The following is an 11,689-nucleotide window of genomic DNA, read 5'->3' as shown; positions in this document are numbered from 1 at the left end:
AGTAATGGCCTTTACTTTTATCTTTTTATTTTTGTATTTTGCAGTCACTAGAATATAGGATGATTTTGAATATATATGTTTCAATATAAATGCTTGAGAGCACGTTTAATGTAATGTAAATATTAGTTCTTTTTTGGTCTACATGCACAGCGGTGTGTATTTCGGCGTACTGCGCTGTTTCATGTTCTATATTGTAGGGTCAATTGTGTTTGTAATGGTCTTTTTATCAGGATTCCAAGACAATTTAATTCATTCATTAATGATAACATGACAATGATGTTTTCAGTCACTTTCAGTGGGTTAAAAAGATAAAGCTTTTCATTTCATAACTTTTAAGCCTCAAGTATCTGTTTTGTCCCTGTCGTTTAACTGTGTGTGCGTATTTCTTTCCAACAGTCTTTCCTCAATGGTCACTACTGTGAAAGTCATCAATAAATAAAATTATCATAAATAAATTAAATTATCAAATATTGAATTATTTTAGAGAATGAAATGTTTATTCAAATAAATAGGAGTAATATAAATTCTGGTCACTGATCTGTGTTTATCACAACATCAATGCCACAGTTAAATGTGCTCCGTCTATCCTATGTAGTTTCAATAACACGCTCAAAAGATTCTTCTCTCCAAAGTTTGGGATGTGATAGTTTTAAAAATGAAACTTTGTTACTTAAGCATTTTTGGAGCGGAAATGTCGATAGTGGCACTCACGCTACCTCCCGATCGCGCTCAACGTACTTGTCGATCAATTTCCATCGAAACCGCTCAACAAAATTTCATGAAACCTTCGAATCTTACTAAATATACACTAAATTTTATCATCAGATAGCCGCTCATACAAAATTTTGCTGTCTTGAGGTCGAGATTTTCGATCAAAGTTCTTCTTTCAATTTCCAACGATGACAACATGTGAATATCGCAACATCGGGGCTCTGACGCATTAGAGAATTATCTGACGTTTCCAACAAGGGGTCATACATTGAAATCGGCCCATACGTTTCAGTGGAATGTTCCATTTAATATAGGGGTCGCAAAATCACCCTTTTCTGGCGATCCGCGCAAGAGAACGAAACCCAATTTTCAAGTTTTTATAACTTTTTATTAGTTTTATTTTTTCGATTTTATTTCTTTACAAATGAAAGAAGAAGTTTATGACAATCAAAATGAAGTATCATGAGTGAAAAAACATCATTTATTTAGGAGAAATATGCCTTTAAAGTTGGGACTTTTTACGTGAACTTCACTCGGCAGAACAATTTTTCGGGTGTTTGATTCATGACATTCAGAGTCGTCTTCCAAGACTCTACAAGTTCGTGAATTATTATGCCATTCATTCACGAGTATAATTCAAAGCCAATTATTTCTGACTCGATTATATCATTGTTATACATTTTTGTGAAATACGGATGATAAATGGCGTTCTCCTGTAGTGTTTCATGCTGTACTTGCGAAAGAAAGACTTGACCCTCTCGCAGAACCTTGATTGCCACGCAGTGACTGTGTGTGTGCCCTCAACCGTTGAGTCGAGCGCGGCTGGGCTCGGCTCCACGGTTCGTAATTGTTTAGTCGATCGCTGAGGGCGCGCCACTCTAGGGTCTGTAGAGCCAGTTTGTCAGCATAGTTGTGCCCCTGTATTCCGATGTTTATTCACTGCCGTAACAGATTAAATTATATTTTGTCACCTTCAGACAGTGTGCGCCTCGAAAGTGAAAAACTTGATCAAATTTTCCTCTAGGAATCTTTCAAACATTCACTTTCAGAATCAAGAAAAAAATTGGGATCACCATTTGGTAATTGAGAAACAAAATACCCAAAATTTATCGATATTTAAAATTCAAATGGCCGCCATCTCTATGTTAACTCTGTGGAATCGATTTTCAACTAAGATGGTGAAGGTTTTTCTTACGTAAAGGGCTTCAAAATGGACATCACGACTGGTAGATCAGAAAACATTGTAAAAGTTTGAGAGTCCAAATATCTGTCCCTGGGGCACATTCAACCTATGATTCAACCAATTTCGAAAGTTTGGGGTCCGGTGAAAATCAATATCAATAGACGATCATTATGTTTGAATATGTCTTAAACCTCTGTTTACTATATCGTTGATGAAGCAAACAGTGTTCAGGGAAGCTCTTTGCATCACAAAACTTTTGATAATATAATAACAAAGAATTTCCATTCAATGCATCCGGGTGGATGACTATAACAATGCGTGTGTTTAAGGAGGAACAGCGAGTGGATAAAAAATGTAATATTGAAACGGGTTTTCTGTCGACGTCTCACTGATTAAGATGTTATCAGTGAAACACATGTTGCTTTTCTTTTTTCTTTCTTTCTTTCTTAGGTGCTTTCTTTCTTTCATTCTACATTTTGTCTTGACTGTCTTTTTTTCTTTCTCATTCTTTCCTTCTTTCTTTCTCAAGGGAAACTTTCGGGTAAGCAAGAACCGTTTATTAGCTCCTTTGCAATCTCAGTACACAAACATCAACCACAGTCCCTCCACTGTGCATAAACTAAGACTGCTCACGAAAACAAACACAAATTCAAACATACAAATTCATTGCTTTAACTGTTAACTTTTAATGTTGCAATCTTTATCGAGAATGACCAAGTGATACTTGTTATTATCTCGAACAGGGTCAATGCAAGGAAAACAGTTTACAGTCACAATAACAATATCTACCTTCAATTTTATCTTACAAAAGAGTAACACAGCCTACCATGATTCTGAGTAATTGTCTACATGATATCTTACATGAGTCTAAATTGAATAGAAACCATGAGACAAACTTGACGGTGGCAGTGAAATACAAATTGAAACAATCCTAAAGCCAAATTGGTTTTTACACATTAGTTTTTTTTATGAATTACCTCAACATCAAATTTCCCTTTTTTCGTTTAGCAATTGTTTCATGCAAATACAGGCAGTATCAATCTGGTTGCAGAAGTTTACAGAGGTTTCTTTGTAAAATTGATTTTTTTGTTATACCAAATAATTTGATCTAAGACAGTTGGACATAATGGTACTCTACATCACATGTGCCGAGCAAGCAGTGCCTCTCTGGAAAGTTTTAATACAGATATAAAACACAGACAATGTTTGTTATCGCTGAAATCAATCTGATATCTTGAGTCAGCGATGCTATCTTTAGCTAGAGAACATAATAGAGACAGAGAACTAATTTCAAGGACGCTGTTGTTTGTTTAGATAGTACCTTCTGCATAGTAGGTAACATGTGGACAAGGCTATACTGTATGAAAAACACCTAGCATACAAGTATCTATTACACAGGGTGAACAGATTTGTCTACACCATACTCGATGAACACTCTAACTCTATCACCCCGTACCCTGTTGTTTATATCAATGTAAGCTAGCACAGTACGTCACTGTTAAGATCCAAATCACCATGAAGAAATAAATGTGTGGTCAGCAATTTTGTACAAGTATTAGTAAATGTTATGACTGAGATAATTTATTAACATTTCAATATGCCGTTGGATGAGATAACTAGTGAGTGACAGAGGCTTAAAATTGTATGTGGAAGAACACTTGAACTTGAACATTTTTGTGACCTAGGGTTGCAAATTATCAACTGTCATACAGTTACACTAGGAGTCATTTGTTTCGTTTTCACCAAAACACAACGGAATTTCTATTTGCATAAATAAGCTGGTTGCATAAATAAGCTCAAAAGTTGGGCAGCCACAAGAATAAAGCTTATAAACTTATTAAAATAATCGCATGAAGGAGTTACACGCAGTTTCTCAGAGGATCGTTGATCTCGTGTCGGCACATACAAGTCAATTAAATCGGTCAGATAAAGAGATTCTAAGCCTCTGGTAATCTTGAAAGTAGTCAATAAAATTTTGAAATGTACCGGTATACGAGCTTTAACAGGTAACCAGTGTAAATTTACAGGAGTGATGTGGTCATATTTGCATGTTACCTGTGACTAGACAAGCTGTCACATTCTGAACAGACTGCAGATGATTTAGTTGGTCATTTGAAATACCATAGAACAGACTGTTACAATAGTCGAGTCTAGAAGTAACGAATGCATGCATGAGTTTCTCAGTAGTGGACTTGTCGAATAGTTTAAGAATTTTACCCATTCTTGACAAAGAGAAATATGCGTTCCTACAAAGCTGACTAATACGGTCACACATGAAGTCATCCCTGTTGAGAATGACACCAAGATTACGAACGAAAGGAGAGGAAGTGATGTTAAGTTCACTATCCTAAGACTGGTTAGTTCTGCTACATCATTTTAAGTGTGATGAAAAATGAACAAGTTCAGTCTTGTTATCATTCAGCATCAGCATGTCAGTTCTCATCAATCCACGAATATCATCAACGCACGTTTCAACACCGGCTGTGTATCATCAGCGTACATCATGTAGTCAAGATCATGACCGACTATAATATCTTCAAACGGTGCTGTGTAGAGTGTGACTAAAATTGGCCCGAGGACGGATCCATGTGAAACGCCTTACTTTACTTGCGAATTAGGAGAGAATAGAGTTCCAACCTTGATACGATGACTACGATCGGCAATCTATCTGTCTATCTATCTATCTATCTATCTATCTATCTATCTATCTATCTATCTATCTATCTATCTATCTATCTATCTATCTATCTATCTATCTATCTATCTATCTATCTATTTATCTATCTATCTATCTATCTATCTATCTATCTATCTCTCTCTCTATCTATCTATCTATCTATCTATCTATCTATCTATCTATCTATCTATCTATCTATCTATCTATCTATCTATCTATCTATCTATCTATCTATCTATCTATCTATCTATCTATCTATCTATCTATCTATCTATCTATCTATCTATCTATCTATCTATCTATCTATCTATCTATCTATCTATCTATCGACTAAGCTAGCCACCTAGCTAGGTACTAGACAGTGGAGCTACTTTAAATTTGATAGAATTTGTGCTACTCTGTAGTCATAAATACTTGCACGTCCATCTTCAGATTCCGGCTGTATGACAACAAATAAAAGAGAATTAGTAAGTGTATACGAAGCAAAATAGTGTGTTGTTCTCAAATCGTGCAAAACAATATAGCGTCTGTTTGTCTGAATGTCTTGCTGGCTACCTATACCTATATCTCTATATCTCGCTCTTTATCTCTCTATCTATCCATCCATCCATCCATTAATCTATCTATCTATCTATCTATCTATCTATCTATCTATCTATCTATCTATCTATCTATCTATCTATCTATCTATCTATCTATCTATCTATCTATCTATCTATCTGTCTGTCTGTCTGTCTGTCTGTCTGTCTGTCTGTCTGTCTGTCCATCTAACTTTCCATCGAGCTTTCTATCTGTCGATCTAGCTGGCTAGCTAGCTTGTTGCTTGCAGTCTGTTTAATTTCAGAAATGAGTAGGAGATTTTAAGGATTCGGTCGTTTACGAAATAAGAAAACAAAACATATCAGCGTTCTGTAAAATTTGATGTTGACTCAAACTTATTCTATACTAGCTCATGTAAATATATTTCACCCCTATTTCAAATCGTTTCAGTTCTATCCATATGTCATTCCATCGACACATGCTAACGTTTTACTGGATGTGACTTGTAAAATATGCCGTGCTATTCTAGGACATGAATTTTCCCCATACCTTAGGCGGATCTTCTTTATATATGGGCATGTTTGCTATAGGTACCCCGAGTCTACTGTCACCAATATGAGTCTGAAATTAAAGATGTAAAGACAATGCTGACGATGTTTGTATTTGGAAACCCTTCTTATTACTTAAACACCATCGCACCATAATGAACTCGGCTGTTCATGCAAGACTAAAACACTGTGATTGATAAAGTTTGCATCATAAGTCAAGGAATATTTAAGATTTGTACTGTCTGTGTCACTATTTTGGACAAGGAGAAAATAACGTCATTGGCATCAGTGACGCATTATTTTTACCTTGATGACTATAGCCCCTGTGTCTTGCTGTACGAGGTAATGTCCACACTGAAAAGGCTTGCCATTCATTACGGAACATCCATATCTTGCACAAGGGATCGGAGAACCACTTCCATGTCCATCCTTTTGCTTTTGAGAGACCATGCTGAATAAAAATGGTCATAAGACGAACGAATTAGCAAACAAGTTAAGGTAATCATCAAATGAGCTGATAATCATTTTAAATGGTATAGCCATCTGGACTTGAAAAATGGAAAATATATTATGTGAAATAAAAACATTGGGAGAAATCGATTTATATTGATGACTTGGTTCATTAATGATGCGTTTCGAAATATCCATGGCTCCTCAATTGCAATTGTGCATTTCTATAACTAAGGTTAAGGTAGTATACAAGTGCAAAGTAAGTTTTCGCCTTTCTTTTATCACAGGTGGTGGTAGATCAGAGGGGAAGTTCATAATTCGAGGGAGGGCTGCAAGTTCCCCTTCATTGCAGAGTAATCAGTGGTGATAAAATTGACAGTTATTGACAAATGAATTCCAGCTTTGAATGGGCCTGCACATGTATGTTTAGTCATTGGCCACTGCAGCGAAATACTTGAATTAAACAAAATTGTATTATCATGATGTCGTCAGAACTGATTTAAATTTGGTCAGCTTTCTTATTCTGTTAAAGTTTACCAGACAGGACATGAGAAAATGTGACAAACTTAATTGTGGTCACATGACTGGAAATTGACATTTCTCCGCCAAAATTTATACATTTAAAAAGATAAAATTTTTGTATGTTTATCTGCTTATTCAGAAAGAGTAATTTTCACTCAACATATGAGACACTATACCTTATAGATAAAAAATTGACTTATCTAATTAATGTTTTGATAACTCTGTAAATGCCGGATTTTTATAGGTCTTATACAAAAAGTTTTGCGAAAATTTAATAATTTTGAATTAGTCTGTGGCGTTATCGCTATTTTATATCTACTAACAATTTGGTATGAATATATGTTTGTCCAGTGGTTGATACATCTTATTATTTCCCCAAATGTGATTTTGACGGGAAAACGTGTCTCGGCTGAAATGCAAACATTTCCACACATTTTGTTCTCATGTCGTATTGTTGCCAATTTTCAAGTCCTTAGGATCGGAACTTCCTATAACTTGATACTGAGCTACTCTGAAATGGTATATGTCTCAGTCCTATGCCATGAAACACGTGCGTTCTTAGGCGGGTAAGGGACAATGGCGGAACTGGCACTGTCATTCATTTTCCGATAAATTCCTTACCTTGCCCCGTTCAATTCAATACGTCCGATCCTCCTTTCCTAAGAAATTATTTACCGGCCAAAAATGGTTGACAAATTTGGTTATTGGCTCTGCAATCGATCAAATTCGCAGCCCCGGAAAACACGCTCCGCGGCCGACATGCATGTAACAACACACTGGAAGCTACTCCGAAATGGTCTACATAACACAGCACGGCATTATATGACGTGTAAGAGATAATGTCGGAACCGGTACTGTCATTCATTTTCCGACAATTTCTTACCTTGCCCCGTTCAATTCAATACGTTCGATCCTCCTTTCCTAGAAGTTATTTACTGGCCAAAAATGATTGACAAATTTGGTTATTCGCTCGGCAATTCGATTAATTTCACAACCCCGGAATCGAATGCCGCCAACCTCAGCCCCTGCATGCAACAACAGCTCGTCTCATTGGTCGATATCACCTTTTGTTTGTTTGGGTTTTTCTGCGCACGTCAACGTCATATCAGGGGTAGGAGGTCACATATATATAATCAGTCTCATAATTTATCTGTACAATCTACCGTACGGTACGATGGAAAGGTGTGCACAATATGAGCGTTGTCACAAGCTGTCACTTAGCTAAACCACAAGTTTTAATAATGTTACCCGCCGAAACAGGAAAATTTTCTAGATCTATAAACCCTGAGTGATAGTCGTCAAATGAAATTTGTTCATTTATGTGAACTTTGAAAATCACGGTAGTGAAATGTTTGACATCTCTTGTCGATCACCAAATCATTACATTAGATCAAAATTCATCTAAACAAACGTTAAATTTAGTACATTTAAATGTCTTTTTCAGTCGATACTGTGGCCCGAACGGCAATTTATTCCCCACTGATCTTACTTCCATAGGTAACTTAAAAATAATGCCCAGAAGACATTTAGAGAAAGTAATGCAATGGATTAAAGAACTTAAAAATATCCATCATATTTTACATTGATGTTAAAGTTCCTCTACATGTCAACAGTCAAAATTTCCCATGTGTAGAAATGTGATACTCCATTGGCGCGGCAGCTACATAAATTTATCAAAGCTCTTCGGAAAGGGAAACGCGCGCACAGCGTTTGAAGAGTGGTGTGCCTTGATCGCGTTAGCAATATCAACCATGGTTTAAAATTGCAAAGTTTACAAATGATCATCTCAATAAAACTTACCTTTCATGGCGGTGAAAAAGGAAGAAACATGCTTGTGGTTCACGGCAGTTAACATCAAAACCGAATTCGAAGTAAGCTTCCTATGGGAGGACACTTTGCTTGCCGGTGGTAGTTGTGTTGGCAAATCGATCGAGTCTTGGAATCTGAAAAAAATATGGGTTGACTTAAGTCAAAGGAAGAAAAAAAATCATAAGATCGACATGCTTATCTACCACAAAAAATCTTTGATTGAGTTTGTGTGTTATGTATGATAGCGAGTATGTGTGTGCTCGATGCTTTATAAATTCTACAGACCTACTATACAGCAGATTTTAAGAAACCATCAAACTACTTTCATGTTGTTTTGCCGTTGGTGGCTACTACTAAGTGGAGTTAGACCTACATGTAACGGGTCTGTCGTTCACGTGATCACTAGTAACTGGATGACAGGATCGCTGCTTATGTGATACACGGTACAAGCGACTTTTGAGGAGGGGAGAGCCTCAGAGATCAGAGGGACGCTCTGAGACAGATTTCCTCTGAGCTCAAAGCAGACAGCCTCTGAGCCTCTGAAATAAACTCCAAGTTTCCTGCACGACAACTATCAAAATCAAATTTCGGCGGAAAAGGAAATGCACTGTACACGCCGGTCTGGTGAGTAACCTTCAAAATTGTCTTTGTGTTGGCCAACAGTTTAGCGGGCGGAATGCTCGAGCAAGGAAGAGCCAGGGGCATCTCTAACGAGGAAAACTTTTATTTAAACAAATAATAATGGATTGTGGTCTTACATACAGTCCAGCTTGAACATAATCACCCTTGAAATATTCCGTTCTAAAGTTTGCCGCAAACGCAAAACCGACTTCGAAACTTTTAGGCTGTGAGCTGAACTCGGAGGTGCTCTGATTTCAGAGCCGCCAGAGCTCTTATGTCTTACAGCTCTTCTCAGAGACCCTCTCGACACCCCTCTGAGGCTCCAACTCTTCAATAAGTCAACTCTGAACAAGGGGTCAAATCCCATACACAGGCTAAGCACGCCTAAATGGTCGATCTCATGAAAGTCTATTGGCATCGCGTTTAGCTGACTTCGAACTTGTGCAACAAGGTATATAAGGAAGGTATATTGTCGATACTTTGCAGACAACGAATTGGGTATCCGGGTAGATTCAGGTAAATATTGAACAAATCAAGCTTTGTTAGCGGTTTAATTCTTGCCGTGGTCATAAAGATATCCTAGATGTCTGCAGAAGCTCAGTACCTCGGGTATATGGGCCTCGGTATTTCTCTTCTTCGATTGAGACATTTAAGAGGGAGTAATGTGATAACTGAACACAAATGCCAGGCTATAGTAAAGGCATGTATTGTTTTGTATCTTTTCAAAAGGAACACAACTCTACGCTTGGGTGTAACTAGGTTTTGCGGTCTCAATTCAGCGTGGAAGAGCCTGTAATCTTTCAAACGCCTGCATTAGGCATTAGGCAATTTGCGCCAAATGACGCTCACCATTCCTCGTAGGTGACGATGTGGCCCGTTGCCTTTGTCATCAGTACGAGAGTGCAAAGTAATAAGATACAAGGTCAGAGTTTCGATTCCTTACAGTAAGTGGCAATTTCTAAAGGATTGAATTTGGTATGTTTTTACCTTGGTGGGCGTAAACGTGTCACGGTGAGTAATTTGAAGCAAATCATTTCTTGTACCAGTATGTACTTGTTCATTCATTAATTTTGTGTTCGATTTATCTCGGTCATGTTTTTAGTTTGCAATATTTAGGACAACATTGCAGGGTAATAGTGACCCATTCATTTTTGTGATGGCGATACGGTTCAATGTTGTTGTGAGCCATCCGACCGTGGCAAGTATTTCTCTGATTATTTGTACTGTGGGTTTGAATGGGCGTGGCATGATGAACAAGATTTCGCGCCACCTGATTGAAGGTCGATGTTGACATGCAAAGTAGGGTAAAACTTTTGAACTGGCCAATAGCGCTTCGTCCTAATGGTATGTGCCGTCCATTCAGGTATAATGCTTTTGTTACTGGACCATTCTCGATTCCTATACAGTAGCTGATCTGATGACCTTTGCATATGCATACGGTGGAGAATGGCTGGAGAGCTATTGCTGTCTTACTTGAGTATGATTTGTGAAAGAAACACTTGTCGACTGTTCATGGCATCGATGCTCAAAGAGAAGGCACTTGCTACATATCATTCATGTTAACCAATGCCCAATGACAGCCGGGTGCAAAGGGGTGATAGAAGTACAGAACATGTAAGAGTATAAACAGTATAGTAGTACTATACTACGGTAGTACGCGACTCGAAAAACTTAAACTTTTGCTTAAACTTTGCTCAAACTTTGCTCAACAACACTTTCAACCGCACTCTTACCTAATCAAGGATCAAAATCAGGGATCACCTTGCAAAGTATTTTACTAGAGAAACAAATTACCTGACCTTTACCGCTATTCAAAATTCAAACTGGTCGCTATCCCCGAGTAAATGGGAAAAATACAATTTTCGATTCGGAAGACTAAGAGAGACAAGCATGGAGTAGACAGGAGAAGAATTTAATGATTTTTATGTCTGTATATCTCTTCTAAAGGCCCACTGTTCGTTATTTGTTGTGAGAAGTTAAGAAAATTATACTATTTTCCAGTCGTTGTACTAGATTTTTTGCGAATACAATTGAATCTTGTTGTGTTATCGAACTGCATGATGTAACGATTGAAAAATACAACATAGCAAATACCTTTAGTATTATCATGATTCTTCGCAGGTCTCCTCTTCGACATTGTACGTAGAAAAGCGACATTATGACGATACTGGCAGAATCTTATGTCATTCCATAACAGTTTCAGACTCAAATGATATATCAGGTAAGCTCATATCATTTATATCTGCTTTGCACAGGACATGTTTCTTACATGTTCAGGCTAGGAATTCGTTGCTTTTCCCCCGCTTCTTCTTCGTTTGAACTCGTTCCAGCTTGAATTTTTAAGTTTGGCTCAAATGGCATGTCGGTTCTACTCGTATCGTTCACAGATCTATTTGTTTCGCGCAAAGCATGTTTCATTCATGTCTAGAAGAAATTCGTTGATAAATTCCCGCTTCGTCTTCTTTTAACTCGTTCTAACTTGATTCTTTCAGTTTGACTTGGAATAATACCAATCTATAAATCAGTTCTCATTGAATTTATGTATTAGTAAGTATAAGCACGTTAAATGTTGTGTATCATTTGACTGTGTTCCGTTTTCAACCAAATTGGATTCAAAGCTAGCAGAAA

At 37.3% G+C, this 11,689-nt stretch overlaps 1 long non-coding RNA gene across 1 annotated transcript; it reads right to left on the bottom strand.

Moving 5' to 3' along the window:
* Positions 1-2,556: 2,556 nt before the first annotated feature.
* LOC139114226 (uncharacterized) lies at positions 2,557-11,321 on the bottom strand. Its single transcript, XR_011547829.1, has 5 exons — positions 11,156-11,321; positions 8,432-8,574; positions 5,966-6,110; positions 5,661-5,732; positions 2,557-5,010 (listed from the first exon to the last, which is right to left on the bottom strand). It is a non-coding gene; the product is annotated as an uncharacterized lncRNA (long non-coding RNA).
* Positions 11,322-11,689: the final 368 nt, after the last annotated feature.

The sequence above is a fragment of the Ptychodera flava genome, chromosome 16, assembly GCF_041260155.1.
Source record: "Ptychodera flava strain L36383 chromosome 16, AS_Pfla_20210202, whole genome shotgun sequence".
In the NCBI taxonomy this organism is placed as follows: Eukaryota; Metazoa; Hemichordata; class Enteropneusta; family Ptychoderidae; genus Ptychodera; species Ptychodera flava.
The sequence above is the reverse complement of the archived record's forward strand: the minus strand, read 5'-3'. Positions and strand labels throughout refer to the sequence as shown.